At 43.9% G+C, this 27,893-nt stretch overlaps 1 non-coding gene across 1 annotated transcript; it reads left to right on the forward strand.

The window, feature by feature from the left end:
• The first annotated feature begins 26,507 nt into the window (after nucleotides 1–26,507).
• Nucleotides 26,508–26,580, forward strand: TRNAE-UUC (transfer RNA glutamic acid (anticodon UUC)). The gene has a single exon. It is a non-coding gene; the product is annotated as a tRNA-Glu (tRNA).
• The last annotated feature ends 1,313 nt before the right edge of the window (nucleotides 26,581–27,893 follow it).

Genomic DNA, 27,893 nt, shown 5'->3' on the forward strand with positions numbered 1-27,893 from the left:
AAATGTAAATGGATTAAATGCTCCAACCAAAGGACATAGGCTGGCTGAATGGATTAAGAAAAACAAGACCCATATATGCTGTCTACAAGAGACCTACTTCAGATCTAGGGACACATACAGACTGAAAGTGAGGGGATGGAAAAAGATATTTCATGCAAATGGAAATTGAAAGCTGGAGCAGCAATACTCATATGAGACAAAATAGACTTTAAAATAAAGACTGTTACAAGAGACAAAGAAGGACACTACATAATGATCAAGGGATCAATCCAAGAAGAAGATATAACAATCATATATGCACCCAGTATAGCAGAACCTCAATATATAAGGCAAATGCTAACATCCATAAAAGGAGAAATTGACAGTAACAGTAATAGTGGGGGACTTTAACACCCCACTTACATCAATGGACAGACCATCCAGACAAAAAATCAATAAGGAAACACAGGTCTTAAATGACACATTAGACCAGATGGACTTAGTTGATATTTATAGAACATTCCATCTGAAAGCAGCAGAATACGTATTCTTCTCAACTGCACATGGAACATTCTCCAGGATTGATCACATGCTGGCCACAGGGCAAACTGCAGTACATTTAAGAAAATTGAAATAGGACTTCCCTGGTGGCGTAGTGGTTAAGAATCCGCCTGCCAATGCAGGGGACACAGGTTTGAGCCCTAGTTGGGGAAGATCCCACATGCCACGGAGCAACTAAGCCCGTGCACCACAACTACTGAGCCTGCACTCTGGAGCCTGCAAGCCACAACTACTGAGCCCGCGTGCCACAACTACTGAAGCCCACATGCCTAGAGCCTGTGCTCTGCAACAAGAGAAACCACCGCAGTGAGAAGCCTGTGCACCACAACGAAGAGTAGCCCCCACTCGCTGCAACTAGAGAAAGCCTGCATGCAGCAACGAAGACCCAGTGCAGCCAAAAATAAATAAATAAACTTATAAAAGAAAATTGAAATTATATCAGGCATCTTTTCTGACCACAACGCTATGAGATTAGAAATCAACTATAAGAAAAAAACTGCAAAAAAACACAAACACGTGGAGGCTGAACAATATGTTATTAAACAACCACTGGATCACCACAGAAGTCAAAGAGGAAATAAAAAAATACCTAGAGACAAATGAAAACGAAAATGCAATGATCCAAAACCTTTGGGATGTAGCAAAAGCAGTTCAAATAAACAACCTAACCTTACCCCTAAAGCAACTAGAGGAAGAAGAACAAACAAAACCCAAAATTAGTAGAAGGAAAGAAATCATAAAAATCAGAGAAGAAATAAATGAAATAGAGATGAAGAAAACAATAGAAAAGATCAATGGAACTAAAAAATGTTCTTTGAAAAGATATACAGAATTGATAAACCTTCACCCAGACTCATCAAGAAAAAAAGGGAAAGGGCTCAAATCGGTAAAATTAGAAATGAAAAAGAAATTACAACTGACACCACAGAAATACAAAGGATCACAAGAGACTACTACAAGCAACTATATGGCAATAAAATGGACAACCTAGAAGAAATGGACAATTCTTAGAAAGGTACAATCTTCCAAGACTGAACCAAGAAGAAATAGAAAATATGAACAGACCAATCACAAGTACTGAAATTGAAACTGTGATTTTAAAACTTCCAACAAGCAAAAGTCCAGGACCAAATGACTTCACAGGCGAATTCTATCAAACATTTAGAGAAGAGTTAACACCTATCCTTCTGAAACTATTCCAAGAAGTTGCAGAGGAACACTCCCAAACTCATTTTCTGAGGCCACCATCACCCTGATACCAAAACCAAAGATAACCACAAAAAAAGAAAATTACAGGCCAATAACACTGATGAACATAGACGCAAAAATTCTCAACAAAATACTGGCAAACCGAATCCAACAATACATTAAAAGGATCATACACCACAATCAAGTGGCATTTATCCCAGGGATGCAATGATTTTTCAATATCCACACATCAATCAGTGTGATACACCACATTAACAAATTGAAGAATAAAAACCATACGAACATCTCAGTAGATGCAGAAAGAGCTTTTGACAAAATTCAGCACCCATTTATGATTTAAAAAAAAAAAAACCTCTCCAGAAAGTGGACATAGAGGGAACCTACCTCAACATAATAAAGGCCATATATGACAAACTCACAGCTAACATCATACTCAATGGTGAAAAGCTGAAAGCATTTCCTCTAAGATCAGGAACAAGACAAGGATGTCCACTCTTGCCACTTTTATTCAGCATAGTTTTGGAAGTCTTAGCCATGGCAATCAGGGAGAAATAAAGGATAAAAGGAATCCAAATTGGAAAAAAAGAGGTAAGACTGTCACTGTCTGCAGATGACATGGTACTATCCATAGAAAATCCTAAAGATGCTACCAGAAAACTATTAGAGCTCATCAATGAATTTGGTAAGGTTACAGGATACAAAATTAATACACAGAAATCTGTTGCATTTCTATATACTAACAATGAAAGATCAGAAAGAGAAATTAAGGAAACAATCCCATTTACTATCACACCCAAAAGAATAAAATACCTAGGAATAAACCTACCTAAGGAGGCAAAATACCTGTACTCTGAAAACTATAAGATGCTGATGAAAGAAATCGAAGATGACACAAACAGATGGAAGGATATACGATGTTCCTGGATTGGAAGAATCAATATTATCAAAATGACTATACCACCCAAGGCAATCTACAGAGTCAATGCAATCCCTATCAAATTACCAATGGCATTTTCCACAGAACTAGAATAAAAATTTTTTAATTTGTATGGAAACACAAAAGACCTTGAATAGCCAAAGCAATTCTGAGAAAGAAAAACGGAGCTGGAGAAATCAGGCTCCCTGACTTCAAACTATACTACAAAACTACAGTAATCAAGACAGTATGATGCTGGCACAAAAACAGAAATATAGATCAATGGAACAGGGTAGAGAGCCCAGAAATAAACCCACACACCTATGGTCAATTAATCTATGACAAAGGAGGAAAGAATATACAATGGAGAAAAGATGGTCTCTTCAGTAAATGGTGCTGGGAAAACTGGACAAGTACATGTAAAAGAATGAAATTAGAACATTCTCTAACACCATACACAAAAATAAACTCAAAATGGATTAAAGACCTAAATGTAACACGAGATACTGTAAAACCCTTAGAGGAAAACAGAGGCAGAACACTCTTTGACATGAATCACAGCAAGATTTTTTTGGATCTGCCTCATAGAGTAATGAAAATAAAAACAAAAATGAACAAATGGGACCTAATGAAACTTAAAAGCTTTTGCTCAGCAAAGGAAACCATAAACAAAATGAAAAGACAACCCACAGAATGGGAGAAAATATTTGCAAACAAAGCAACCAACAAAGGATTAATCTCCACAATATTCAAACAGCTCATGCAGCTCAATATCAGAAAAAATAAAAAAAGAACAACAACAAAAACAACAAAACAAACAACCCAATCAAAAAATGGGCAGAGGGGGCTTCCCTGGTGGCGCAGTGGTTGAGAGTACGCCTGCCGATGCAGGGGACATGGGTTCATGCCCCTGTCTGGGAAGATCCCACATGCCGCAGAGCGGCTAGGCCCGTGAGCCATGGCCGCTGAGCCTGTGCGTCCGGAGCCTGTGCTCCGCAACGGGAGAGGCCACAAAAGTGAGAGGCCCGCGTACCGCAAAAAAAAAAAAAAAAAAAAAAAAAAAGGGCAGAGGATCTAAATAGACATTTTTCCAAAGAAGACACAGATGGCCAAGAGGCACATGAAAAGATGCTCAACATCACTAATTATTAGAGAAATGCAAATCAAAACTACAGTGAGGTATCACCTCACACCAGTCAGAATGGCCATCATCAAAATATCTACAAACAGGTATTTCCCTGGTGGTCCAGTGGTTAAGAGTCCATGCTCCCAATGCAGGGGGCTTGGGTTTTGGGAACTAGATCCCACGTGATGCAACTAAGAGCCCGCATGCCACAACTAAGAGATCCCACATGCCACTACTAAAGATCTCACATGTCACAACTAAAAAGATCCCACATGCCGCAATGAAGATCCTGCATGCTGCAACTAAGACCTGGTGCAGCCAAATAAATAAATAAATTTTTAAAAATCTACAAACAATAAATGCTGGAGAGGGTACAGAGAAAAGGGAACCCTCCTACACTATTGGTGGGAATGTAAATTGGTACAACTACTATGGAGAACAGTATGGAGGGGTTCCTTAAAAAACTAAAAATAGAACTACAATATTATCCAGCATTCCCACTCTTGGGCATGTATCTGGAGAAAACTATAATTCAAAAAGATACATGTGGGACTTCCCTGGTGGTGCAGTGGCTAAGGATCCGCCTAACAATTCAGGAGACATGGGTTCAATCCCTGGTCTGGGAAGATCCCACATGCCGTGGAGCAACTAAACCCGTGCGCCACAACCACTGAGCCTGCACTCTAGAGACTGCAAGCCACAACTTCTAAGCCTGCATGCCACAACTACTGTAGCCCATGCACCTGGAGCCCATGCTCCACAAGAAGAGAAGCCACCACAATGAGAAGCCCGCACACCACAACGAAGAGTAGCCCCAGCTCGCTACACCCAGAGAAACTCCACGCACAAAAACGAAGACCCAATGCTGCCAAAAAATTGAAGAAAAAAAAAAGATGCATGCACTCCAATGTTCACTGCAGCACTATATACAATAGCCAGACATGGGAGCAACCTAAGTGTCCATTGACAGAGGAATGGATAAAGAAGATGTAGTACATATATACAATGGAATATTACTCAGCCATAAAAAGAAATGAAATGCCATTTGCAGCAACATGGATGGACCTAGAGATTATCATTCTAAGTGAAGTCAGACCGAGAAAGACAAATATCATATATCACTTACATGTGGAATTTAGGAAGATGATACAAATGAACTTATTTACAAAAGAGAAACAGACTCACAGACTTCGAAACCAAGATTTTGGTTACCAAAGGGGAAAGGTGGTGGCTGGGGGAAGAATAAATTAGGATGTTGGGATTAACAAACACACACTACTATATATAAAATAGATAACCAACAAGGACCTACTGTATAGCACAGAGAACTCTACTCAATATTCTGTAATAACCTATATGGGAACAGAATCTGAAAAAGAATGGATATATATATAACTGAACCACTGCTGTACACCTGAAACTAACACAACATTGTAAATCAACTACACCTCAGTATAAAATAAAAATTAAATTAAAAGAGATAATTATTATGGATGGTTATACCATTTATGCAAAGATAAAGTACAAATTTAAATTGTCAAAAAATTTTCCCCTCAACTTGTTATTTTGAAAAATTTTAAACCTGCAGAAAAGTTGAAAGAACAGTACAGTATGTAACCCTTCCATGAATTGACCAATTAACCTTTGCCATGTGAGTTTTTATCTCTAACTACGTCTGTATCTACGTGTAGACGTGTGTTTACACATGCACGTATGTCTCTATAATCAATACATTTATATCTATACACACTTTTTTGTTGTTGGGTCACATAAAAGTTGCAGACAGCATGGCCCCTCACCTCTAAACTCTTCAGCATTATCTCCTAAGATGAAGGACATTTTCTACATAATCACAATACCACTAACAGACCTAAGAAAAGTAACAGTAATTGAATAGTACCGATTATATACAGTTGACCCTTGGACAACGTGGGGGGTTAGGGATGCCAACCCTCTAAGCAGTCAAAACAGAGTTGGCCCTCTGCCTCCGAGGTTCTGCATCTGAGGATTCAACCAACCTCAGATCACGTATTACTGTAGTACTTAGAACTGGAAAAAAAAGGTGTATAAGTGGACCCATGCAGTTGAAATCCTCATTGTTCAAGGGTCAGCTGCAGTGTGGTATTCAAATTTCTTTTTTAAAAAATGTCTTTTATAGCTGTTTGGTTTTTAGGTGGAGGGGGCTTAAGGATCACAAGGACAAAGGTGCATAGGTGTGAAAACTCCTGCTATAGTGATTTTTCAAAAATGCAAAGAACCTGAATCCTGTAGATAGGTAAAGTTGACATTGATCCTGAGGAAGATGCCAGAACAGAAAATTTTCTAATTTAAATTGTATTCTGAATGGATAATACATTCACTTGGTTCAAAACTCAAGAGGTACAAAAGGTTTGTTGAAAAGTCTTCTTGCCCCTGTTCTCTAGTCACCCAGACTTTTTTACCTGAGCAGCAAGTATTAGCAGTTTTATATTTTCTTCCAGAGATAATGTATGCATACACAAGCAAATATGAAAATCCTTCCCTTTTTCACACACGTAGTAGTGTTTTATCACTTAATATAAATCATATAATTTCACTAAGTCATGGGGTTGATTCATTTGACAAATACTGAATACCAATTATGTACTAGGTACTGCTCTCTCATTAGTACATATATTTTGAAATAACTATAGATTCACAGGAGGTTGCAAAGTCTAGAGGGGAGAGGAGTGACGAAGCCCCCTTCCCCGTTTTTCCCAGCCTTACATGTTTATAGTACAATATTAAAACCAGGAATTTAATGTTGGTATAGCAATAGGCACCTGTTTTACAAACTGGAGATGGAGCAGTGAACAGCCCTTAAGCAGGGTGGGGTAGATAAATACATAAAATGTATGTCAGGTGGTGGTGACATGTCCAGTGGGAAAACAAGGAAAGAGGAATAGGTTTGTGTGGGTGTTTTTCAACATTTTATTATGAAAATTTTCAGACATTAAGAAAAGGTGAAAGAATTATACTGAGAATACCCATATATCTACATGTTACCGCGTGTGTGTATGTGTGTGTGCGCGCGCGCGGGCACATGCGGATTTTAAGTACGGTGGTCAAGGGAGGTCTTGCTGAGAATGTGATAGTGAAATAAAGACCCAGAGGAGTCCAGTGGTTAGGACTTGGCACTTTCACTGCTGAGGGCATGGGTTTGATCCCTGGTTGGGGAACTAAGATCCCTCAAGTCTTGTGGCCAAAAACAGAAAAGAAAAACAAAAGACCCAAAGGAGTTGATGGGGGGAGAAAGACCATGGGGTTCTGGGGGAAGAGTTTTCCAGGCCAAGGGCACAGCAATTAGAAGGTCCTGAAGTGGGAGCATTCTTGGGGTGTTGAAGGAAAGCAGGGAGGCCAGGGGGCCTGAAGAAGAGGAGATGAGGTCAGAGGTAATAGGGTGTCTTTTGACTGCTTATAGTGGTTTTTGCCAAGTTGAACATTTTTATTTTTATTAATTGCATTTATCAATAAGTCTTTTAAAGCTCCTAGGTTTTTGAGTTAGACTTTTAAAAAGCCCTCACCATTCTGAGATTGTTAGAAGATTCTCACTTCTTTTTCTAGTATTTTTAAGATCCCATCCTTTTATAATATTAATTCTTTTATGATTTTAGTTTTTATATTTAAATCTTTCATCCATTTGGAATTTATCATAGTGTAAGTCATGAGGTACAGATCTGGCTTTACTGTATTGTCCAAATGTCATTTATTAAACAACCCACCTTTCCCTGATTTGAAATGCCACCTTTGCTACATTCTAAATTCCTGTACGTGTGTGTTTGGGTCTATTTCTTGACCTTGTGTTCTACTCCATTGATCTGCCTGTGCACACTTGATTGTGGCTTTATGATACGTTCCAGTATCTGGTAGGAAGAGTAGGTTACTAAAGTGTGTTCGAGCTGGATCAAAATAACTGGTAGGAACCAGAATGGGTTCACAATTCAGAACAGGGCCTATCAGACTAGCCCTTCTGGGTTTCTGGATCGATAGCCCAGGAAATGGGGGGAGTGCTTGACTCCAGCAAGTTCTTCATCAGTCTCCCAATATGCTTGTGGCCAGTGTAGAGAATGGTGGCCACATATTAGGAGAGTTAAATTATTCAAGCAGTTAATAATCACGCCCAAAGGACAATCGATCAGGGTCATCCTGGAGATTTCTTGGGCTGTGTTCCAGACCTTGCTCAAAATTCCTCTAAGTAACGTGGATGGAGAGCTGGGTACTAAATTTTCATGGGACACAAAGTCGGAAGGCTAGCATGTATTTGGAATTGTCTGACAAGGAGTTTTTAAAAAGTTGCATGGTAGAATTTCATAGGGGTCGGAATATCGTTCTGTCTTTGGGGTTCTCAAGCAATTGCATAGTATAGGAAGTTGCGGCTTAGCAGAAAGAGGGGGATTCAGAGATGGGTGCAGGCTTAGGAGAGCCTGGAGCAGGTGATAAAAGGGGGCGTGGGGATGTGGGTGGATGGATTAGTGGGGGGCCTTGAAAGCTCTGCCCAGGAGTTTGGGCTTTTCTCTAGGTGGCAGGGATTCCTTTAACGTTTAACCTGGAGGAGGGAAGCGACAAGTTCTATTTTCCATCAGCTTTGGCAGCCCGTGGAGGAGAGCAGGAGCCTGAGGGGTCAGAGAGGAAATGAACACTGGTGTAGGTGGAGGATGTTGAAGCGTGACTTCGGGCAGTGGCCATGGGCAGGGATGCGCAGGTCGGGCTGTCCGGCTGTCTAAGAGTGCCCTTTGGCCTGCTCTCTGGTATCCGTGAATGCTTCAGTTCTGGGGACTCTTGACAAAGGCTGGCTGGGCCTTGCCTGGGGACAGTCTCGAAGTCTTTCCACTTTTTCCCAGGAAGATTAGTCTTCTGCCATCTCCCAGTACCATGTGTCAGTGTCATTGCTCACAATCCCCCAGAGATGGGGCTTTGAGAGGATAGCTAGCTAGAAACTATAGATAATCCCCCAAATGGCAGGGCCTATGGCCAAGACTGAAGTAATTTTGGGTTTCTTGAGTGCTTATGGGGTACAAGCAGGGTAGCAGGCATTGCAGAAATAAATAATACATTATTTGAGATCCTTCTCTAAAGGGATTCACAACCTGGCAATAATTAGAACACTTTGAGCAGTTCCTCTAGGATAGCAAGCAGCTGGATAGGTGGGGTTTGGAGCTCAGGAGAGGGATCGGGGCTGCAGAGAGATTTGGGAGGGGGTAAGTCACCCCAGGAATATGATTTGAGTGAAAAAACTAGGCTGTGTATGGAACTCAGAAAGCACTAACATTTTAAGGGCAAGAGGAGCCTTTAAATAGGAGGGAAGGGAACTTGGAGAGGGTGATGTCCCAGAAAACGAGAGAAGAGCTTCAAACGGGAGGGGGAAAGCATCAGTGCTGCTGAGAAATGTCCATGGGATTTGTCAGTGATCAGTGGGTTTGGGCAGAGCAGTCTCAGAAGGGTGGTGGGGGCGGAACTCAGTGGGGGAGTTGGAAGGCGAGAAAAGGGGGAGAGCAAGATTCTGCACAGGAAGGAGAGGGGAGAAGATGGGTAGTGAGGGCATTGGCCACGGGCAGCCTCTGCTCCTGGCACGTTCTCTGCGCGCTTTCTGTCTGCTGCGGAGGGCCAGCTGCTCAGCCTTGCATATGGTTCCTGTCACAGCCTCCAGGGGTAGGCAGAGCTCCCCAGGCAGGTCTCAGGCTCTGGTCACCACTAACAGAAGCAGAGAGCTGACGTTTTCACAGGGACTTTGGACATCCCATCTAAAATCACCTCTCCTGGGACTTCTCTGGCGGTCCAGTGGGTACGACTATGCACTTCCACTTCCGGGGGCATGGGTTTGATCTGTGGTTGGGGAACTAAGATCCCACATGCTGCGTGGCACGGCCAAAAACTTAAAGGTAAAATAAAATCACCCCCTCCTGTCCCCACCTGCCATCATCAAGCCCTTCCCCTGCTTCCCCCCACGCTCCACTTTGCGGCACTTAGCACCACCTGACATATGCGATTTAGTATGAGTTTATTTGGAGCTGTCGCCTCCCAGCAGAATGTAAAGCATCATCAGAGCAGAGACCCTTTGGTTGTGGTCTGTCCACTGCAGTATTGCCAAGTCCCAAATTCCTGGTTTGAGGCAGGGGCTCAGTCACCACCAGGTGAATGAACAAGTGAATGAGTCACTGAGGAGGAATCCCTGCAGGGACCTGGGAGGTGTCACAAGCACAGATAACTGAGGTTCCCCTCAGTCCCTTCCGGAGCTGAAAGTGCGAAACAAGCAAGCCTCACCCACAACCTGATACGCTTTGCAGGAGCCAGCTCTCCAGCTGACGGGCGGGCGTGTTTGTAGAAGGTTCAGCAGAGTTTATCCTGTCAGGCTGAGGTCACCCAGCGTCCTTCTCACACAGCGCCTGTCCCAGCCCTCACCCTCTGAAAAGGCTGAAGGCAACAACAAAGCACAGGCTGGGGCTGTAGGGCCTCTGGGGCTGTGCTGCCCCTGCCCCCTGCAAGCCAAGGAGACCCTTCCAGGGGCGGCTCTCGGGGCACAGATCCTGTGGCACCCACGGGGGCCACCTCCCGGGCCTCTGTCTCCCCAGGGTCACACTGATCTCCAGTCCACGTGCCTGGTTCACTCACCCCGTTTCGGGTCTCTACCTGCCCCGGGCCCAGGTGGAGAGCTGTTTTCAGATGCCAAGGATGCTGCAACCTGCCCAGGGGACTTCCCTAAACACTCTCTCATCTGTAGCACCTCCTGCATAGGGCTCGGGTGCTATGTATTCTTTTCTCCCTGTGATTCCTGGCAAGCGCTGGGCCTGGAGGAGTCATTAGTAAACGGTAAGTAAACGGACCGTGTGTGTGATCCAGAGTTCAAGAGGAAGCTTCCCGCCTTCAGTCCTGTGTGATTATACTTGGTCTCCCTAATCTCATGCTGCTCTGATGTTTCCCAATTTGATAACTCAGTCTTGCCCCAGATTTCTTCACCTCTCTGACCCCTCTCAGTCCACCCTCTTCATTGTTTCTCCAGCTCCCTGACCAGGGATCGAACCTGCGCCCCCTGCAGTGGAAGCACAGTCTTAACCACTGGACCCCCAGGGAAGTCCCTTAGGCCGCATTTTTGAGTCTTAAACACCAAGAATCTGCACCCATTTACATGTTGATCATTTCAGTCCCTGTCAACCAGCCTGGAGGTTACTTGCCTTCATTTGTCACAACTCCACGAACCATCTCTGTTTCTCTCTGCTTCCAGCGAGCCATTCACTCACTCACTACTTCCACAACATGCCCTACACCTGTAATGTACTTCCTGTAGGCCATGCATGATGCCGAATGCTAGAAGGAACACAAAGGAGAACTACCCAGCCACTGTCACCAAGGACATCTCAGGCTCCTGGGGAAGAGGAAGCTAAATAGAAGAATGCCATGAAGTGAACTTGTTCTGTGATTATAGAGCACAGTGAGAGCCCTGGAGGAGAGCTGTTGGGTCCATGAGGGGGTAGGGATAGTGGGGAGATATAAGGGCATAAGGGCTTTCGAGAGCAGTGTCTGTTGTCTGGGGAACAGACATTCTGGATAAAAGGTTGGGAAACTCCACCAACCCCAAGTGACTGGGGCCAAGAAGAAGGACATTTCACATTAAAAAATTTTTTCATATCCATAGAAAAGTTAACAGAATAGCAGTACAACAGACACCCATGTACTTTTCACTTAATCAAATATTGGTATTTTGTCACAGATGCTTCTTCTATACCTTGAACCATTTGGGAGTAAGTTGTATCGTCATGATACTTTACACTTCAATACTCCCACATGCCTAAGTATTTATATGGTATTTCCTAAGATTAAGGACGTTCTCTTACACAGTCACTGATATGATTATCAGTCAAGAAATTTAACAATTGAGAGGCTACTATTACCTAATACGTTGCCCATATTTGCAATTCCTCAATTGTCCCACTAGTTTCCATTACAGCTGTTTGTGAATTTCACCTTTTTATGTCACTACGTCATGGTACCTTTGACCCATCTGTGACCTGAACTCTATCCCTTGTCCCATTCCTGAGTCTCCTCCCTTCCCTGACCTACCTCCATATACATATAAGTCACCTATATCCATTCACGGCCCTTAGTTGGATCTCTGCAGCATGGGCCACCTCTGCTAACTCCTGCTTTGTTGTTAAAGCATTAGATTCTAGAATTCGTATTTACTTCTTCCTTTCTCTTTGATCAAAAGCAAAAATAATCCCAACTAACAAGAGGTTCATAACATTTTACTAAAAAGATACCTGTCAAACAACAATGCCATATATTTCAGACAAAGATAAGGTCCAGGTTGTGGGGAGGGCTGATAGACTATCAAGCTTCCACCAAGCATCTCTCTCTTCTCATCTGGTCCCACAGTCATGAAGGGTGGGGCCCTTGACCACTGGAATGAGACACACACACAAACACCTAACCTAGATTCATCACTTGCGTCCCTTCTTCAGTTTTCCCAGAACACTGAGGTTGGCACTCAAAAAGACCTCTGAACTTATGGGTCAGGCTGATTAGGTGACACAACTGCTCTTGTAACAACACAGTAGGCATTCACATTTTTGTGGAATGAATGAAACATATAAAGGAATGGTTGGAGAAGCCAGGAATCGACCGGACAGCAGGCAGTGGGAAAAGAAAGTTTGGGATTGGTTTGAGCCATTCGATTATTTTTTTCCTTCCAGTTTTATTGAGATAAAACTGACAGAACTGGATAAATTTAAGGGAGATAGCATAATGATTTGACTCACATACATCATGAAATGATTAACACAATAAGTTTAGTGAACATGCATCGTCTTGTATAGATACAAAATTAAAGAAATAAGAAGTATTTTTCCTCGTGATGAGAACTCAGGATTTACTTTCTTAACTTTCATATATAACTTACAGCAGTGTTATTTCTCATGTCGTACATCACATCCCTAGTACTTATCTTACAAATGGAAGTTTGAGCCCTTTGACTGCCTTCATCCAATTCCCACCTGCCCCAGTAACCACACATCTGGTCTCTTCTTCTGTGAGTGAGTTTCTTTTTGAGGTGGTTGACCTACAACAATGCTGTGCTAGGTCCTGTTACACAACAACATACTTATTCGATATTTCTACACATTGCAAGATGATCACCATGGTAAGACTAGTTACGGTATCTCACCATACAAAGATATTACCTAGATACCGGGACTTCCCTCGTGGCACACTGGTTAAGAATCTGCCTGCCAGTGCAGGGGACATGGGTTCGAGCCCTGGCCCGGGAAGATCTCACATATGCCACAGAGCAACTAAGCCCAGTGCGCCACAACTGCTGAGCCCGCGCTCTAGAGCCCACAAGCCTTAATTACCGAAGCCCACACGCCTAGAGCCCGTGCTTCGCAGCAAGAGGAGCCACGGCAATGAGAAGCCAGTGCACCGCAACAAAGAGTAGCCCCCGCTCGCCTGCACGCAGCAACAAAGACCCAACGCAGCCATTAAATAAATAAAAACAAGACCAAAACAAAACAACAAAAAAAGAAGGCAGTGGGCATTCCAAGAAGACTGCCCAGATTGTCTACATTGCTAGACATGCCCAGCCCTAACCAACATATGGATGGAACATTAACTCAAGGGTGACCAGAAGGGACCATAAACGAAGCCCAGCTTCTTTCCCCCCCCGTGTAGACCCTCTCTTGGTCTCACCCGCTGCTCCCTTGCAGTGTATCCAATAAATCTCGCTTTCTACCCTCGTTTCTGACTCAATACATTCTTTTACCACCCTCGTTGCCGGCCCCTTCACTGCACTCTGTGGCATCTTGGTGGCCCCTATGGGGAGCGCCTCTCTCTCCTCTCTGTGCCTTTTCTGATCATCTTCCAACACGTAGTGATCGGCCTACTGGGCCTACTGAATTGGGGCAACTGAAGGTCCCCGGCAGGGGCTACTCCTCAGCGAGACCGGAAGCCCTCCGGGTCGGGACTCTGACTTGCTGTCACCCTAAGGGGTACGGTCTCTTCTTCTCTTCAACACCGCGGATGGTCTGAGGTCCCTGGAGACCCGGGATGGCACACCCTGGCCAAGGAGACTGTTCGGACGTAAAACCTGGCCCCATACGGATCAACAGTCCCTGCCCGATCAGGTGGCAGTGCCCTTTGGCCCTAGCCTTGGGACTGCTCGCTTCCGACGCCTGGTGCAGTTGGCAGTGGCAGCTCGTCTGGGGCGAATCCAGGCAGGCTGTGAGATCCCCTTTTCCTTTCCATTCTCCCTTGAGGACCACCCATTCTGATCCACCAACATCTCCAGGTACTTCAAACGAGTCGAGTCACCACAAAACCAGTGAGTTTCCCTTCCTGGCTGGCCCGAGACCACTTTCCACTCCCTCCTCTTGGGCTGTTCACCCAAGGCCCGACACCTGTTGGCTGGGTGTCAGGAGGCCTCTGTCAGACAGAGCACGCCTTCAGAGGTCCTCTATTCTGCGGGGGTGGGGGGGGCGCCCCAGTCTAGAGCACAACCTCAGGTCCCCTGCGGACACTACAGAGGCCCATCTCCCTCTAGGGACACCTTTTGGGCAGACGCTGTGCCTGGTTAAGATCCGATGTGGGTCTAACATCCTTTATTCCTGCTGAGACACCTTCGGGATGTATTCTTAAAAACTGGACTAAATTTGATCCCCAAACTCTCAAAAAGAAACGGCTAATATTCATTGCTGGATCAGGAGGTCTGGCCCCTCAATTGATCCCTAAACTATAACACCATCCTGCAGCTCTATCTCTTTTGTCGTAAACTTGGGAAGGACTCTGAGGTCCCCTACATTCAGGCCTTCGTGGCCCTGTCACAAAACCCCAAAATACGACAAAGTGGGCGCATGCGTCTCTCCAAATTCTGCTCTCTTAGGCCTGACACCGATATTGTCCACGGTCCCTCCTTCAATCCCTCCTGCACTCCTCTCACCGGCTCCCCTCCCACCACTGCTCGTCCCTAGCCCGACATCCCCTCACTTCCCCACACCCATTCGGGACCATGTAAGCCCAGAGGGACTAGCTATACTGGCCATGCACTTTATCAGCCAGGCTTCACCTGATATCAGACAAAAACTCCAAAACCTTGAACGGGGACCCCAAACTCCCTTTGCTGTCTTATTGGATACGGCCTTTAAGGTCTTTAATAACCGGGAGGAGGCCTTGAGAGCCCAGAGGGCTAAACAGGAAGATGAAAGATAAAGATCAATACAGTTGACTACTCTTGAACAGGCCTCCCAAAATTTCTACTCACACACAATCCCATAGCCCCATGGCCAGTCAGCAAAGTCAACCGGGATCCCAAGTCGCCCCTTCTCAGCATGAAGTAGCCCGAGATGATGTCGTCGCCCAGATGTCAATGATTTGACTTTGCTGATCTGTCAGGGGGGAAATGTGGAGCTTAACAATAGAACAGTCATCTTGGGCAGGGGAGGTCACTTCAGGATAAGGCAATTACATCCTCCCCCAGTGGAAAATTACCAGCAGCCACAAGCAGTGGGCATTCCAGGATGACTGAGTTAGGACACACCCAGCCCTAATCACCATATGGGTGGAACATTAACCCAAGGTTGACCAGAAGGGACCATAAAAGAAGCCCAGTTTCTCTCCCCCGCCCCATGCAGACCCTCTCTTGATCTTGCCTGCTGCTCCCTTGCAGTGTATCCAATAAATCTTGCTTCCTATCCTCATTCTTTTTTTAAATTTTATTTATTTATTTATTTTTGGCTGTGTTGGGTCTTCGTTGCTGTGCGCGGGCTTTCTCCAGTTGCGGCGAGCGGGGGGCTACTCTTTGCTGTGGTGCGCAGGCTTCTCATTGCGGTGGCTTCTCTTGTTGCAGAGCACGGGCTCTAGGCGCACGGGCTTCAGTAGTTGTGGCGCGTGGCCTCAAGGGCTCTAGAGCACAGCCTCAGTAGTTGTGGCGCATGGGCTTAGTTGCTCCGCGGCATGTGGGATCTTCCTGGACCAGGGATCAAACCCATGTCCCCTGCATTGGCAGGCAGATTCTTAACCACTCTGAGACCAGGGAAGTCCAACCCTCGCTTTTTTTTTTTTTTGCGGTACGCGGGCCTCTCACTGTCGTGGCCTCTCCCGTTGCGGAGCACAGGCTCCGGACGCGCAGGCTCAGTGGCCATGGCTCATGGGCCCAGCATGTGGGATCTTCCCGGACTGGGGCACGAACCCGTGTCCCCTACATCGGCAGGTGGACTCTCAACCACTGCGCCACCAGGGAAGCCCCAACCCTCGCTTCTTTTACCACCCGTGTTGCTGGCCCCGTCACTGCACTCCATGGCGACGTCTTCAGCATTCATCTACTGCACATATATATTAAAATTCAACAGTGACTTCTGGTAAGCACAAAACAGCTTATCTTTCCCACTGATTACAACTAAGAACTCTGAATAAAATATAAGATGCAACTAACTACCTGAGTCTGTAAAGTGAAGGCTGGTATGCAGATTGGGAGGAGAGCCAAAACTTGAAGAATCACATGTAACTGGGGTGAGTTACCCTGTTTCTTTTATTCTTTTATCTCCTTACTTTGACCTGAGAGTGACCTCAGTGGGGGACTGCACAGCAGGGAGCAGCAGTGAAAACACAGACAGAAACCCTGTCTTTCTGGCCAGAGAACTAAGAGAAGGGGCTCCTACAGCTTGGGAGTCTGGTGGTGACTCCCTCTTTTTCTGGCTCAAGGGTGGCCCAAGTCACAGAGTGTACAGCAGTGGGGGCAGCATATAAAACTGAGCAAAAACTCACCTTTATGGCCAGAGGAACCAGAAAAAGGAGACCCTGTGGTCTAAGACTGTAGGGGTGAATCTCCATTATTTTTTCCTCTTTTTCTCTCACCACTTTGCACTGGGGGTAGCCCCAGCCATGAGGAACTGTGTGGCAGCACTGGTGACAAAAACTTGAAGAGAAACGCCTTCTTTCAAGCAGGAGGACTGGAAAAAATAGATCCCTGGAGGTCCGAGAGAGAAGGGAAAGTACTGGAGAGGCTATAGAAAGCAAATCCTAATTCTGTGTATGAATTTACACAAATTCTGGGTTAATCTCGGAGCTGTGCAGGCATGGAACAGACCTAAAGGAGCACAGCCAAGGCTGAGAACTGAGTTATGATGTAAACTACCACCCAAGTCCCAGACTAAGACACATTCATGTGTGGGACAGACCCAAGGTACCACAGCAAAGGTTTGGAAAACACTTAACACTGAAACCACAGCTCACAGAAGGTGAGACAGAGCTTGATGTCTGAATCTAACCAGGTCAATTATCGGCTAAATCAGAACAAACAAACATCAACATTTTCCAAAGGATTTTGACAGGACTTAGAGTCTCACAACATAAAATTAAAAATGTCCAGGATTCAGTCCGAACTTGCTGGACATAAAAAGAATCTGGCAAATAGGACCAATTCTCAAGTGAAAGACAATCAACAGAAGCCAGTTCTAAGATGACTCAGATACTAGAATTATCAGACAAAGACTTGAGAGCAGCTGTTACGACCATGCTTTATGAGGTAAAGGTGCTGAATGGAGAGGTTCTCAGAAGAATAGAGATATAAATAAATAAATATTTCCATTTAGTTCGTTTATTTATTTATTTATTGCGGCACTGCATGGCATGCAGGGTCTTAGTTCCCCGACCAGGGATCGAACCCATGCCTCCTGTAGTGGAAGCACAGTCTTAATCACTGGACTGCCAGGGAAGTCCCCAAATGGAAATTTTGGAATGGAAAGATACAATATCTGAAATAAAAAATTCACTGGAGGAGTTCAACAGTGGAACGGAGGTGGCAGAAAAGAGTCAATGAACAGTCACACATTTTCCAATCTGATGAACATAAAGGAAAAAAGATTTAAAAGAAAACCCAATGAAGAGAGCCTTAGTGAACTGTGGGACAATAGCAGCAGTTCTAACGTTCATATCATTGAAGTCCCAGAGAGAGAGGAGAAAACATTTGATGCATAAAATATATTTCAAGAAATAATGGATGAAAACTCTCCAAATTTAGTGAAAGACATAAATTTATAGATTCAAAGAGTTCAGCAAACCCCAAATAGAATGAACTCAATAAAACCATGCCCAGGCAACAAATTACTGAAAATCAAAGATTAAAAACCAAACCTTCTCTAAAGTAACCAGAGAACAAGGGCTCATTACATATAGAAGAGGAACAATATGCATGATTGTGAATTTCTTACTAGAAGCAAAGAAGCTAGAAGACAGCTGAATGATATCTTTTTTTTTTCTTTCGGTACGCGGGCCTCTCACTGTTGTGGCCTCTCCCGTTGCGGAGCACAGGCTCCGGACGCACAGGCTCAGCGCCCATGACTCACAGGCCCAGCCACTCCGCAGCATGTGGGATCTTCCCGGACCGGGGCACGAACCCGTGTCCCCTGCATCGGCAGGCGGACTCTCAACCACTGTGCCACCAGGGAAGCCCTGAATGACATCTTTAAAGTGTTTAAAGAACTGTCTACCCAGAATTCTATTTCCAGTGAAAACATACGTCAGGAATGATGACAAAGTGAAGACATTTAGATGGAGGAAAACTATGAGAATTTGTTGCCATCAGACCTGTTCTATAAGAAATGGTAAAGGAAGTTTTAGGCTGAAGGAAAATGATACCAGAGGGAAACCTGTAACTTCAGGAATAAAGGAAGAGCAACAGAAATTGTATATATCTGGGTAATATATTTTTCTCCTCTTAAGTTACTTAAAATACGTATTAACTGTTTATTTATTTTTAAATTTTCATTTATTTATTTTATTTATTTTGGCTGTGCCAGGTCTTAGTTGAGGCACATGGGATCTTTTTGTTGCAGCATGTGGGATCTTTTAGTTGTGGTACATGGACTTCGTAGTTGTAGCATGCATGTGGGATCTAGTTCCCTGACTAGGGGAGCATGGAGCCTTACCCACTGGACCAACAGGGAAGACCCTGTATTAACTGTATAAAGCAAAAATTAGTACATTGTCTACTGGGGTGTTCCATGTATGTAGATGTAATGTATATGAAAAGTATAACATAAAAGTGGATGAAGGGACCTAACCTATATGGTTGTAAGGCTTCTATATTTTACTTCAGGTGGTAACAATATTAACTCTGAGTCTACTGTGAGAGGTTAAGTATGTATATCATAATTCCCAGAGCACCTCCTGAAAAACAAAGTCATATAGCCCCAAAGCCAATAGGTAAATTAAGATGCAATAATAAATACTCAAATAACCCAAAAGTAAACAGAAAAGGGAGAAGAAAACATAAAACACAGAAAATAAAATGGTAGACTTGAATTCAACCATATTAATAATTATATCAGATGTAAATGGTTAGGGAATTCCCTGGCAGTCCAGTGGTTGAGACTTCAAGCTCTCACTGTGGAGGGCCTGGGTTCGATCCCTGGTCAGGGAGCTAAGATCCCACAAGCTGTGTGGTGGAAAAAAAAAAAGTAAATGGTTAAACACTCCAATTAAAGATGGATGATCAGATTGGATGAATAAAGGTCCAAGTATATTCTGCTTATAACAAATCCACTTTAAATGTAATGATATAAATAGGTTAAAGATAAGAGTTGAAAAACATATGCAATGAAAATACTAGTAGAAGAAAGACTAGCAAAAGAAAAAAAACCAACACACACACACACACACACACACACACACACACACACATACCCAAAAAACTCAATCAAAAAGCGGGCTGAAAACCTAAGCAGACACCTCTCCAAAGAAGAGATACAGATGGCCAACAGGCACATGAAAAGATGCTCAATATCACTAATGATTAGAGAAATGCAAATAAAAACCACAATGAGGTATTACCTCATACTGGTCAGAATGGCCATCATCAAAAAGTCTACAAATACTAAATGCTGGAGAGGATGTGGAGAAAAGGGAACCCTCCTACACGGTTGGTGGGAATGTAAATTGGTGCACCCACTATGGAGAACACTATGGAGGTTCCTTAAACTAAAAATAGAGCCACCATATGATCCAGCAATCCCATTCCTGGGTATATATCCAAAAAAGACAAAAACTCTTAATTTGAAAAGATACATGCACCTCAATGTTCACAGCAGCACTATTTACAATAGCCAAGACATGGACACAACCCAGGTGCCCAGATGATTGGCTTAAGAAGATGTGGTACATATACATACAATGGAATATTAGTCAGCCACAAAAAATGAATGAGATATTGCCATTAGCAGCAAAATGGATAGACCTAGAGAATGTTATACTTAGTGAAGTCAGACAGAGAAAGACAAATATTATATGATATCACTTATATGTGGAACCTAAAAATAATACAAATGAATCTATATACAAAACAAACAGACTCACAACATAGAAAACAAACTTACGGCTACCAAAGGGTAAAGGGAGGTGGGGAGGGATAAGTTAGGAGTATGGGATTAACAGATCCAAACTACTATCCATAAAATAGATAAGCAACAAGGATTTACTGTATAGCACAGGGAATTATATTCAATATCTTGTAATACCCTATAATGGAAAATAATCTGAAAAAAAACCTGAATCACTTTGTTGTACACCTGAAACTAACACAATACCGTAAATCAACTATACTTCAATTGAAAAAAGAATGGAATGGGTATATTAACATTAGACAATCTAGACTTCACATCAAGCAGTGTTATCAGGAATAAAAGAGAGACATTACAGAATGAAAAAAAAAGGTCATCCCAACAAGAATTCGTAACAATCCTAAATGTATATGCACCTAAGAACAAGGATGCAAAATACAGTGAAGAGAAAACTGATACAACTGAAAGGATAAATGGACAAATCGACAATTATACTTGGAGAGGGGAGTAGGTGACATTTCCATCATCAACAGAACACGCAAATCAGTAGAACACAGAAAGTCAGCAAGGATACAGAAGACCTGCACGACACCATTAACCAACTTGACCTAATTGACATTTCTAGAACACGCCACCCAAACAGCATCAGAACAACGCTTTCCATGTACACAGTGAAAATTCACCAAGACGGATTATATTTTGGGCCATGCAAGAAACCTTAAATTTAAAATAATTGAAAATCATACAAAGCCTGTCTCTGACCATAATGAAATTAAACTAGAAATCTGCAACAGAAAGATATCTGAAAAATCCCCCAAATATTTGGAAATTAAAACACACTTGTACATTGTTCCTGAGTCGGGAAAACTATCTCAATGGAAATTAGAAAATAAAAGAAACAAAAATACAACATATCAAAACCTCTGTGAGGCATTAGAGCAGTGCTTAGCGCCATTGGTTGCTAGTAATTGTTTAATAATAGGTTCTCTGGAAGGGGGAAGACTAGCCCTAGTGCATAGTATTTCTAACTTCTGTGGTGCAAATACTCCCACTCCAGCTGATTTCAAGGTGACATCACTGAACACAAGGTTGGGAAGAGGTGGGCACAATTGATTCTCACGGCTCCAGGTCACAAGTGCCTGAAGGGAAATTGTAGCATTAAATACTTATATTAGAAAAGATGAAAGCTCTCAAATTAAAAAAAATCTAGCTTTGCATTTAGAAAATGAAAAAGAGCAAATTAAACCCAAACCAAGCAAAAGGAAGGAAATAAAGAGCAGAAATCAGTGAAATCAAAAATAGAAAAAAAAAAATCAGTGAAACCAAGAGCTGGTTCTTTGCAAAGATCAATAAATCAACAAACCTCTAGTCATGACCAAGAAAAAGAGACAAGTGACAAACTGCCAATATCAGAAATGGAAATGGAGAGATCACTATAGACTCTACTCACATTAAAAGGATAATAAAGGAATATTATGAACAATTATACCATGTATTTGACAACTCAGATGAAATGGACTAACTGCTTGAAAGACTCGAACTACCAAAACTCAAGAAGAAATAGATAACTTGAATAGTTCTATATTAAAGAGGGTTCTGGACCCAATTCCAGCATGGGGGTGGGAGAGTTTTTCCATATCAACAATTCTCCGACACTAGCTGGGTGTCCTAAAATTCAATACAATTCTGACACTATCTACCTGGAGATAGCATCAATCCCACATGTTAAGAGTTCAGTCTTGGGCTTCCCTGGTGGCGCAATGTTTGGGAGTCCGCCTGCCGATGCAGGGGACACGGGTTCGTGTCCCAGTCCGGGAGGATCCCACATGCCGCGGAGCGGCTGGGCCCATGAGCCGTGGCCGCTGAGCCTACGCGTCCGGAGCCTGTGCTCCACAACGGGAGAGGCCACAGCAGTGAGAGGCCCGCGTACCGCAAAAAAAAAAAAAAAAAAAAAAAGAGTTCAGTCTTTTTTTTTTTTTTTGGCCACACTTGTGGGATCTTAGTTCCCTGACCAGGGATCAAACCCAGGCCTATGGCAGTGAAAGTGTGGAGTCCTAACCACTGGACCACTAGGGAAGTCCCGAAAGTTCAGTCTTACAAGACTGCCTCTCCCCACGTACCCCCCTGCCCCCATGCACCCCACCCCCACCCCCATGCACACACGTGTGCACACACCTACCCACATACACACACTTCAGATGCCAGTTGCAAGTCCAGGTTATCAATTGTGCTTCTAACCAACTATACTATAGTTGGCTATACGTGGGAGGTTCCAACGACCCCCTCCTTGGATTAAATTAACTTGCTAGAGAGGCTCATAGAACTCAGAGAAACATTTTACTTGCTAGACCACTGGTTTATCGTAAAAGGACATTACTCAGGAACAGCCAGCTAGAAGAGATGCATAGGGGAAGGTATGGGGAAAGTGCTCAGAGCTTCCAGGCTTTCTCTGAATGTACCACTCTCCCCAAATCTTTATGTGTTCACTAACCCAGAAGCTCTCTCGATCCTTTTCGTTTTTTTTTTTGTGGTACGCGGGCCTCTCACTGCTGCGGCCTCTCCCGTTGCGGAGCACAGGCTCTGGACGCGCAGGCCCAGCGGCCATGGCTCACGGGCCCAGCCACTCCGCGGCACGCGGGATCCTCCCGACCGGGGCACGAACCCGCGTCCTCTGCACCGGCAAGCGGACTCTCAACCACTGCGCCACCAGGGAAGCCCCCTTTTGGGTTTTTATGGAGGCTTCATTACATAGTCATGAAACTGAGTCCCCCTAAAACCAAGTTCCTCTGCCAAGTTTATGATTAACCTCTCTATCCAAAACTTTATTCCTTTTCTTGTCCCACACATGTTCTCCCTCAAGACTGAGGAGGATCAAAGAAAAGGGGGGACTGTGACTGAGCAGGACCCTATGAGGCCTTCCCTTGAAAGATCCACCCCCCATGCCCTCCACCTGCCTCTTGTTTGTAGCAAATCTGTAGCTGCCTAGCCTTCCCTGAGTTCCAAAGAACAAATTTAATCAGAAGTGAGAAAATGCAGAGACAGAGGAAAACAGTTAAGCAAGACAAAATAATAATAGTTTAGCCATTAAACAAAGTCAAGGACCTTCAGTACCTCCTCAAGGGCTAGACAGTGTTCTGAGCCATATCCTTGAGCCGTTTTGCAGAGACTGAAACCCCCACCAGGTGGAAGAAGTTAACTGCACGCTGACCACAAGCACACAGACCTCAGATAGGTTGGAACCAGAAGCTTAATGACGTTGACTTCCAATTACCTCACCACCAACCAGTCAGAAGAGTGTCCACGAGTTGGTCATGCATCTCACAACCTTCTCCTTTACCCTATCTTTAGAAGTCCTTCCCTGGGCTTCCCTGGTGGCGCAGAGGTTGAGAGTCCGCCTGCCGATGTAGGAGACACGGGATCGTGCCCCGGTCCGAGAAGATCCCACATTCCGCGGAGCGGCCATGGCCACTGAGCCTGCGCGTCCGGAGCCTGTGCTCCGCACCGGGGGAGGCCGCAGCAGTGAGGGGCCCGCGTACCGCAAAAAAACAAACAAACAAAAAAAACCCTTCCCTGAAATCCAACAGGGAGTTTGGGTCTTTTGAGCATTAGTGGCCTGGACCCCGTTTGGCCTTAACAATAAACGCTGCACTTTCCTTCACCACAACCTGGTGTCAGTGGACTGGCTTTACCGCACACAGGGGAGCAAAGTTTGGCTTGGTAACAGCCACAGTCTATTAAATCATTAGCCTTTGGTGATTGATGCAACCTCCAGCTCCTCTCCCCTCCCCAGAGGTCAGGTGGGTTGGATGGAAATTCCAACACTCTAATTACATAGTCAGCTTCTCCAGCGACCAGCTCCCATCCTTGGGAGCTTTCCAAAGAAGTCACCTATTAACATAACAAAAACCACCTTACTGCTCTCATCACTTAGGAAATCCCAAGCGTTCTAGAAGCTCTGTGCCAGAAATGGGGATGAAGACCAAATACATATTTCTTTTTTTTTTCTTTTTCTTGTTTTGCAGTACGCGGGCCTCTCACTGCTGTGGCCTCTCCCGCTGCGGAGCACAGTCTCCGGACGCGCAGGCTCAGCGGCCATGGCTCACGGGCCGGCCGCTCCGCGGAATGTGGGATCCTCCCAGACCGGGACACGAACCCGTGTCCCCTGCATCGGCAGGCGGACTCTCAACCACTGCACCACCAGGGAAGCCCCAAATACATATTTCTTATTAAAAATCACAATATTACATATATCAAAGAAATTGAATTTATAGTTAAAAACCTTCCAACAACAAAAACTCCAGGTACAGACACTTTTGCTACCAAACATTTTGGGGGAGAAATAATACCAGTTCTACACAATATCTGTGGAAAACAGAAGAGGGGAGAATACTTCCCATTTCATTTATGAGGCCAGCCTTACCGTATTACTGAAGCCAGGTAAAGATGTTGAACCAGGTTCGTTCTCCGACGCACAGCAAGCCAAACACTGAGATGCCGAGGTTTGCAGCAGAGGAAGGACTTATTCACAGAGCAGCCAAACGAAGAGAACAAATCTCAAACCTACCTCCCTGAATGCAAGAGGCTCAGGGTATTTATAGGATAAAGCTGGTGGGCGGGGAGCACAGGGAGCACGGAGAAAGGTGATTGGAGGTAAGAAAAAGGCGAAACAATTGTTGTTCTGCGCAGGTGCAATGAACCTACATGCTTCTTCATGGGACGCGTGTCCAGAAAGTGGCAGCGACAGCATGTTCTCAGGGTGGAGTTCCTGGCCCTCTGACTTCAAAAGGTTACTGGACACTCGCACATGCCCAGGTAGGGGATCGGTAGTTCCAATCAGTCTTAACTAGCTCAAGCTAGTCATCACAGCTGACTCCAAGTTTCTGAAAAAAACTACTTGGGCAAACACCTTATTGTTTAGGCTACGTGATGCTTGGAGGACATGCAGATTTTTGCAAAAACAAAGTGAGCCTGAGCAGTGAAGGCAGTTTACAAGTTTAATGGATCTAACTGATGATTGCCCTCAGTTTCAAAGACATAACGAGAAAGAAAAACTGCAAACCAATGTCCCCCATGAACACAGAGGGGAAAATCTATAACAACACATTATCAAGTCGAATTAAGCAGCATGTAAAAAATGTAATAATCACACACAAGAGGAGTTCATCTTGGGAATGCAAGGCTGGTAATATACGGTTGAAAATCAATCAATGAAATTTACCATCTTAACAGAGTAAAGAAAAAAATTCGTGTGATCATCTCAATACGTGAAGAAAAGGCATGTGACGATATCCATTCATGATAACTGTCAGCAGAATATGAACAGAAGGGAACTTCCTCAACCCGATGAAGTTGAAAACCTATGATTCACATCATATTTAGTCATGAAATACTGAATGCTTTTCCCCAACGTCAGGCACAAGGGAAAGTTGTCCGTTCTCACGGCAACTATTCAACATCATTGGAAGTTTTAGCCAGTGCAGTAATGCAAGAAAATAAATAAAAGATACACTGATTGGAAAGGAAGAAATAAAATTGTCCTCATTTCCATTTGATATGATTATCTACATAGAAAATTCAAAGAATCTACAAAACAGCGCCCGCAACTAATAAGTATGCTTTTCAAGACTGCACAATGCATGGTCAATATACAAAAAGTTAATCGTATTTCTATATAGTAGCAATGAACAACTGGAATGTGAAATAAGAAAGAACAATTTGCAACTACACCAGAAAAAAGAAATACTTAGTAGGTATAAATCTAACAAAACATGTACATGCTCTCTATGCTGGAATCTATAGAATACTAATGAAAGAAATCAAAACAGACCAAATAAATGGAGAGATATACTTTGTTCATGGATTGGAAGACTCAATAATGTTAAATATCATTTCTCCTCAATATATCTACAGGTTCATGCAATCCCCATTAAAAACAACAGCAGACATTTTTGTTAGTAGTTTTTGTCAGTATCAATAAGCAGATTCTAAAATGTATAGCAAAAGGCAAAAGGAAATAGAATAGCTAAAACAGTTTTGGGAATGAAGAACAAAGTCTCAAGACTCAGGCTACTTGATTTCAAGACTTTCTATTAAGCTGCAGTAATCAAGTCAGTGTGGTGTTGGCTGAAAGATAAGATCATAGAATAAAGTAGGTTGTCCAAAAATAGACACAAATATGGTTAGCTGAGTTTTGGCAAAGATGCAAAGGCAATCCAATTGAGAAAAAAGTACTTTTCAAGAAGAGGTGCTGGAACACCATTTCCATATGCAATCCACAGGCAAAAAAAAAAAATCAACCTTGGTTCATTCCTCCACTTTGTACAAAAATTAACTTGGAATAGATCACAGACCTAAATATAAAATGTGAAAAAATGGGAATTCCCTGGTGGTCCAGTGGTTAGGACTTGGCACTTTCACTGCCATGGGCCCAGATTCAATCCCTGGTCAGGGAACTAAGATCCTGCAAGACACGCCTGCTCCATGGCATTTGGGATCTTCCTGGACCAGGGATCGAACCTGTGTCCCCTGCACTGGCAGGCAGATTCTTAACCACTGTGTCACCAGGGAAGTCCCTCAAGTATTTTATTTATTTATTTATTTATGGCTGCGTTGGGTCTTCAGGCTTTCTCTAGTTGCGGTGAGTGGGAGCTACTCTTCATTGTGGTGCGTGGGCTTCTCATTGCAGTGGCTTCTCTTGCTGTGGAGCACGGACTCTAGGCATGCGGCTTCAGTAGTTATGGCTCGTGGGCTCTAGAGCACAGGCTCAGCAGTTATGGTACACAGGCTTAGGTGTACTGTGGCATGTGGGATCTTCCCAGACCAGGGCTCGAACCTGTGTGCCCTGCATTGGCAAGCGGATTCTTAACCACTGTGCCACCAGGGCAGTCCCATAGAGTTTCTTAATTGTCCTCATGACATAACAGCTGACTTCTCCCAGAAAAGCAGCTGAAGAGACACAGAGAGAAGGAGAGAAGGGGAGAGAGAAAGAGAGATGTCTTTTAGCTTCAGAAGTCATATACCATCGCTTCTGCCATAGTCTATTGGTTACAAAGACCAACCCTGATACAGTTTGGGAGGAGACTACGCAAGGGCATGAATACCATGAGCTGTGGGTCCCTGGGGACTGTTCTGGAGACTGGCTACCACTGTATGCCCTCTGGACCCCAACAATTCATATTTCTTCCACATGCCAAATACACTCATCCCCTGTCAAGGCACCACAAAGTCTAATCCCGTTATAGCATCAGCCTGAAGTCCAGAATTTCATCATCTAAATCAGGCCTAGGTATAGATAAGGTTTCTCAAGTATATATTCTTTTTTATTTTTAATAAATTTATGTATTTATTTTTTAAATTTTTGGCTGCATTGGGTCTTCATTGCTGCGTACGGGCTTTCTCTAGCTGTGGCAAGTGGGGGCTACTCTTCATTGTGGTGCATGGGTTTCTCATTTCTGGGGCTGCTCTTGTTGCAGAGCACAGGCTCTAGGCACGGGGGCTTCAATATTTGTGGCATGCAGGCTCAGTAGTTGTGGCACACAGGCTGTAGAGCACAGGCTCAGGAGTTGTGGTGCACAGGCTTAGTTGCTCCATGGCATTTGGGATCTTCCTGGACCAGGGATCGAACCTGTGTCCCCTGCACTGGCAGGCAGATTCTTAACCACTGTGTCACCAGGGAAGTCCCTCAAGTATATATTCTTAAGTACAGTTTCTCCAGTGAAATTCCTCACCTTCTGAAGACCTGTGAACTAAAGAGAAAGTCATCAAA

The sequence above is a fragment of the Phocoena phocoena genome, chromosome 19, assembly GCF_963924675.1.
Source record: "Phocoena phocoena chromosome 19, mPhoPho1.1, whole genome shotgun sequence".
In the NCBI taxonomy this organism is placed as follows: Eukaryota; Metazoa; Chordata; class Mammalia; order Artiodactyla; family Phocoenidae; genus Phocoena; species Phocoena phocoena.